The following is a 7,500-nucleotide window of genomic DNA, read 5'->3' on the forward strand; positions in this document are numbered from 1 at the left end:
CACCACCCCACCCCTCCCCCCCCCCCCGCCCCCAAAAAATTCGCCCCCCCCCCAACACACACCACCCCACCCCCCCCCCCAAAAAATTCGGCCACCCCCCTCAACACACACCACACCACACCACACCACCCCCCCCCCCCCCCCAAAAATTCGCCCCCCCCCCCTCAATACACACCTCCCCACCCTTCCCCCCCCCCCCCGCCCCCAACACACACCACCCCTCCCCCCCCCCCAAAAATTCGCCCCCCCCCTCAATACACACCTCCCCACCCTTCCCCCCCCCCTCAACACACACCACACCACATGTGACGGCACTCCCATGGAGCCGTCAAGCGGTAGGCAAGACCCACCCCGTGAAGTCCGCCTCATGAGGGATCACCCTCTAATCAGCGTCTCCACAGCGTAGAGAACGCGTATCACACCCCGACACGGAACGCCGAAGCGTAACGCGTAACGCGTGATGTGCAGCGGAAGGTAACACGCAACGGGGCTAGGTAACGCGACACGATATCATGGTAACATGGCACAAGGAAACAACAAGCTGTGAGGGTCTAAAAACGTAGGGCCCTTCTTGAGGGCCCAAGTATATTGCAAGGTGCGAATGCGCAAGGCACAAGGGTAGCGGGCACGGGATGGCGCAATAATCAACCTGCACTCCACCCCCCCCCCCAACACACACCACACCACCCCTCTCCCCCAACACACACCACACCACCCCTCCCCCCCCCCCCCTCAACACACACCACACCACCCCTCCCCCCCCCCCCGCCCCCAAAAAATTCGCCCCCCCCCCCCCCCAACACACACCACTCCACCCCCCCCCCCAAAAAGATTCGGCCACCCCCCTCAACACACACCACACCACACCACCCCTCCCCCCCCTCCAAAATTCGCCCCCCCCCCCCCCTCAACACACACCACCCCACCCCCCCCCTCAACACACACCACACCACCCCTCCCCCCCAAAAAATTCGGCCACCCCCCTCAACACACACCACACCACACCACACCACCCCTCCCCCCCCCCCCAAAATTCGCCCCCCCCCCCTCAATACACACCTCCCCACCCTTCCCCCCCCCCCCGCCCCCAACACACACCACCCCTCCCCCCCCCCCAAAAATTCGCCCCCCCCCCCCTCAATACACACCTCCCCACCCTTCCCCCCCCCCCTCAACACACACCACACCACACCACACCACACCTCCCCTTCCCCCCCTCCAAATTTCGCCCCCCCCTCAACACACACCACCCCACCCCTCCCCCCCCCTCCAAATTTCGCCCCTTTTCCCCCCCAAAAATTCGCCCCCCCCTCCCTCAACACACACCACACCACACCACCCCTCCCCCCCCCACCCCCCTCAACACACACCACCCCACACCACCCCTCCCCCCCCCAAAAATCCCCCCCCCCAACACACACCACCCCCCCCCCCCCAACACACACCTCACCACCCCTCCCCCCCCCTCAAAAATTCCCCCCCCCCCCCTCAACACACAAAACACCACCCCTCCCCCCCCCCCTCAAAACACACCACACCACACCACCCCTCCCCCCCCCCCTCCAAATTTTGCCCCCCCCTCAACACACACCACACCACACCACCCCTCCCCCCCCTCCAAAATTCGCCCCCCACCCCCCTCAACACACACCACCCCACACCTCCCCTCCCCCCCCCCAAAAATTTCCCCCCCCCCCCAACACACACCACCACATCTCCCCCCCCCTCAACACACACCACACCACCCCTCCCCCCCCTCAAAAATCCCCCCCCCCTCAACACACAAAACACCACCCCTCCCCCCCCCCCTCAAAAATCCCCCCCCCCTCAACACACACCACCCCACACCACGCCTCCCCCCCCTCAAAAATTCCCCCCCCCCCCCCCCCTCAACACACACCACACCACACCACCCCTCCCCCTCCCTCAAAAATCCCCCCCCCTCAACACACACCACACCACCCCTCCCCTTCCCCCCCTCCAAATTTCGCCCCCCCCTCAACACACACCACCCCACCCCTCCCCCCCCCGCCCCCAAAAAATTCACCCCCCCCCCCAAAAATTCGGCCACCCCCCTCAACACACGCCACACCACACACCCCCTCCCCCCCTCCAAAATTCCCCCCCCCCCCCGCCCCCAACACAAACCACCCCTCCCACCCCCCCCCCAAAAATTCGCGCCCCCCCCCCCCCCCTCAATACACACCTCCCCACCCCCCCCCCCCCAACAGACACCACACCACCCCTCCCCGCCCCCTCAAAAATCCCCCCCTCCCCCCCCCCCCTCAACACACACCACACCACCCCTCTCCCCCCCCCCCCCCCCCCAACACACACCACCCCACCCCCCCCCCCCCCAACACACACCACACAACCCCTCCCCCCCCCCTCAAAAATTCCCCGCCCCCCCCTCAACACACACCACACCACCCCTCCCCCTCCCCCTCAAAAATCCCCCCCCCCCCCCTCAACACACACCACACCACACCACCCCTCCCCCCCCCCCCTCCAAATTTTGCCCCCCCCCCCCCAAAAATTGGCCCCCCCCCTCAACACACACCACACCACACCACCCCTCCCCCCCCTCCAAAATTCGCCCCCCCCCCCCCCCTCAACACACACCACCCCACCCCCCCCCTCAACACACACCACACCACCCCTCCCCCCCCCCTCAAAAATCCCCCCCCCCTCAACACACACCACACCACCCCTCCCCTTCCCCCCCCTCGAAATTTTGCCCCCCCCCTCAACACACACCACCCCACCCCTCCCCCCCGCCCCAAAAATTCGCCCCCCCCTCCAAATTTCGCCCCTCCCCCCCCCAAAAATTCGCCCCCCCCCCTCAACACACACCACACCACACCACCGCTCCCCCCCCCCCTCCAAAATTCGCCCCACCCCCCAAAAATTTCCCACCCCTCCCCCCTCAACACACACCACCCCACCCCCCCCCCCAACACACACCACACCACACCACCCCTCCCCCCCCCCCCCCCCCTCAACACACACCACACCACCCCTCCCCCCCCCGCCCCCAAAAAATTCGCCCCCCCCCCCCGCCAACACACACCACTCCACCCCCCCCCCCCAAAAAAATTCGGCCACCCCCCTCAACACACACCACACCACACAACACCACCCCTCCCCTTCCCCCCCTCCAAATTTCACCTTCCCCTCAACACACACCACCCCACCCCTCCCCCCCCTCAGAAATTCGCCCCCCCCGTCCAAATTTCGCCCCTTCCCCCCCCAAAAATTGGCCCCCCCCCCTCAACACACACCACGCCACACCACCCCTCCCCCCCCCCCCTCAACACACACCACACCACCCCGCCCCTTCCCCCCCTCCAAATTTCGCCCCCCCCTCAACACACACCACCCCACCCCTCCCCTGCCCCCGCCCCCAAAAAATTCGCCCCCCCCCCAACACACACCACCCCACCCCCCCCCCCCCCAAAAATTCGGCCACCCCCCTCAACACACACCACACCACACCACCCCTCCCCCCCCCTCCAAAATTTGCCCCCCCACCCCCCGGCCCCAACACACACCACCCCTCCCCCCCCCCCAAAAAATTCCCCCCCCCCCGCACCCCACCTCGAAAAACCCCCACCCTTTCCCCCCCCTTTCCCCCCACCCTTTCCCCCCCCCCTCAACACACACCACACCTCCCCACCCTTTCCCCCCCCCCCTCAACACACACCACACCACCCCTCCCCCCCCCCCTCAACACACACCACACCACCCCTCCCCTTCCCCCCCTCCAAATTTCACCCACCCCTCAACACACATTACCCCACCCCTCCCCCCCCCCCCAAAAAATTCGCCCCCCCCCCCTCAACACACACCACCCCACACCACACCACCCCTCCCCCCCCCCAAAAAAATCCCCCCCCCCCCGCCCTCAACACACACCACCCCCCCCCCCTCAACACACACCACACCACACCACCCCTCCCCCCCCCCCCTCAAAAATCCCCCCCCCTCAACACACACCACACAACACCACACTACACCACCCCTCCCCTTCCCCCCCTCAAAATTTCGCCCCCCCCTCAACACACACCACCCCACCCCTCCCCCCCCGCCCCAAAAAATTCACCCCCCCCTCCAAATTTCGCCCCTTCCCCCCTCGTCACTCCCCCACCCAACCCAACCCCACATCACCCCCATGAGACGGCACACCCCCCCACCCCACCGCACCCCCCCACGACGCCCCCCCCGCACCCCACCTCGAAAAACCCCGCTCCCTCCACGCCACACCACAAATGCCTCCGAAAACCCCGCTCGACCCACCCCACCGCGAGTCACCCCCCACGACATGGCGCACCCCCCACCCCACCGCACCCCCCAACGACGCCGCCCCGCACCCCACCTCGAAAAACCCCGCTCCCTCCATACCACCCCACCACGCCTCCGATAACCCCGCTCGACCCACCCCACCTCGCGTCAGCCCCCCACGACACGGCACACCCCCCACACCCCACCGCACCCCCCCACGACACGGCGCATATCCCCCCCCCCCCGCACCCCACCTCGAAAAACCCCACTCGACCCACCCAACCCCGCGTCACCCCCCCACGACACGGCGCACCCCCCCACCCCACCGCACCCCCCCACGACGGCCCCCCCCGCACCCCACCTCGAAAAACCCCGCTCCATCCACGCCACACCACCACGCCTCCGAAAACCCCGCTCGACCCACCCCACCCCGCGTCTCCCCCCCACGACACGGCGCACCCCCCACCCCACCGCACCCCCCAACCACGACGCCCCGCACCCCACCTCGAAAAACCCCGCTCCCTCCATACCACCCCACCACGCCTCCGAAAACCCCGCTCGACCCACCCCACCTCGCGTCAGCCCCCCACGACACGGCACACCCCCCACACCCCACCGCACCCCCCCACGACGCGGCGCATATCCCCCCCCCCCGCACCCCACCTCGAAAAACCCCACTCGGCCCACCCAACCCCGCGTCACTCCCCCAGGACACGGCGCACCCCCCCACCCCACCGCACCCCCCCACGACGCGGCGCATATCCCCCCCCGCCCCCGCACCCCACCTCAAAAAACCCCGCTTGACCCACCCCACCCCGCGTCACCCCCCCACGACACGGCGCACCCCCCCACCCCACCGCACCCCCCCACTACGGCCCCCCCCCGCACACCACCTCGAAAAACCCGGCTCCCTCCACGCCACACCACCACGCCTCCGAAGACCCCGCTCGACCCACCCCACCCCGCGTCTCCCCCCCACGACACGGCGCACCCCCCCACGACGCCCCCCCGCACCCCACCTCGAAAAACCGCGCTCCCTCCACAGCACCCCACCTCTCCTCCAAAAACCCCGCTCGACCACCCCCACCCCGCGTCACCCCCCACGACGCCCCCCCGCACCCCACCTCGAAAAACCCCGTTCCCTCCACAGCACCCCACCTCTCCTCCAAAAACCCCGCTTGACCACCCCAACCCCGTGTCACTCCCCCACGACACGGCGCACCCCCCCACCCCACCCCACCTCGAAAAACCCCGCGTCACCCCCCACGACGCCCCCCCGCACCCCACCTCGAAAAACCCCGCTCCCTCCATAGCACCCCACCTCTCCTCCAAAAACCCCGCTTGACCACCCCAACCCCGCCTCACTCCCCCATGACACGGCGCACCCCCCCACGACGCCCCCCCCGCACCCCACCTCGAAAAACCCCGCTCCCTCCACACCACCCCGCCACGCCTCCAAAAAACCGCGCTCGACCCACCCCACCCCGCGTCACGGCGCACCCCCCCAACCCACCGCACCCCCCCACGACGGCCCCCCCCGCACCTCACCTCGAAAAACCCCGCTCCCTCCACGCCACACCACCACGCCTCCGAAAACCCCGCTCGACCCACCCCACCCCGCGTCTCCCCCCCACGACACGGCGCACCCCCCCACGACGCCCCCCCGCACCCCACCTCGAAAAACCGCGCTCCCTCCACAGCACCCCACCTCTCCTCCAAAAACCCCGCTCGACCACCCCCACCCCGCGTCACCCCCCACGACGCCCCCCCGCACCCCACCTCGAAAAACCCCGCTCCCTCCACAGCACCCCACCTCTCCTCCAAAAACCCCGCTTGACCACCCCAACCACGTGTCACTCCCCCACGACACGGCGCACCCCCCCACCCCACCCCACCTCGAAAAACCCCGCGTCACCCCCCACGACGCCCCCCCGCACCCCACCTCAAAAAACCCCGCTCCCTCCATAGCACCCCACCTCTACTCCAAAAACCCCGCTTGACCACCCCAACCCCGCGTCACTCCCCCATGACACGGCGCACCCCCCACGACGCCCCCCCCGCACCCCACCTCGAAAAACCCCGCTCCCTCCACACCACCCCGCCACGCCTCCAAAAAACCGCGCTCGACCCACCCCACCCCGTGTCACGGCGCACCCCCCACCCCACCGCACCCCCCCACGACGCCCCCCCCCCACCCCACCTCGAAAAACCGCGCTCCATCCACAGCACCCCACCTCTCCTCCAAAAACCCCGCTCGACCAACCCCACCCCGCATCTCCCCCCCACGACACGGCGCACCCCCCCACGACGCCCCCCCGCACCCCACCTCGAAAAACCGCGCTCCCTCCACAGCACCCCACCTCTCCTCCCAAAACCCCGCTCGACCACCCCCACCCCGCGTCACCCCCCACGACGCCCCCCCGCACCCCACCTCGAAAAACCCCGCTCCCTCCACAGCACCCCACCTCTCCTCCAAAAACCCCGCTTGACCACCCCAACCCCGCGTCACTCCCCCATGACACGGCGCACCCCCCCACGACGCCCCCCCCGCACCCCACCTCGAAAAACCCCGCTCGACCCACCCCACCCCGCGTCACCCCCCCACGACGCCCCCGCGCACCCCACCTCGGAAAAGCCGCTGCATCCACACCACCCCACCCCACCTCGAAAAACCCGCTGCATCCACACCACCCCACCCCGCGTCATGGCACACCCCACCGCACCCCCCCTCGACGCTGCGCATCCCCCCCGCACCCCACCTCGAAAAACCCCGCTCCATCCACACGACCCCGCCACGCCTCCAAAAACCCCGCTCGACCCAGCCCACCCCGCGTCACCCCCCCACGACACGGCGCACCCTCCACCCCACCGCACCCCCCGACGACGCGGCGTATCCCCCGCGCACCCCACCTCCAAAAACCCCGCTCGACCCACGGCACGTCACCTCACCCCCCCACGACATGGCACACCCTCCCTCCTAAGAAATCCCGCTCCGCAATGACACGGCACACACACCCCACTGCACACGACCCCCTCCCGCGACACGGAACCTTCCACCCCCCGACGGACCTCCTCAAGAAACCCCCCCACGACATGGCACCCCCCCGCGACATGGCACACCCTCCCTCCTCAGAAATCCCCGCTCCAACAACCCGCCCGCGCAACATGGCACGCCCTCCCTCCTCTGAAAAACCCCGCTCCACCGAAGCCCCCCACAAC

Source organism: Lygodium microphyllum, unplaced genomic scaffold (assembly GCF_053477565.2).
Source record: "Lygodium microphyllum isolate KBCC unplaced genomic scaffold, Lygodium_microphyllum_v1.1.10 scaffold_289, whole genome shotgun sequence".
NCBI classification, from domain to species: domain Eukaryota; kingdom Viridiplantae; phylum Streptophyta; class Polypodiopsida; order Schizaeales; family Lygodiaceae; genus Lygodium; species Lygodium microphyllum.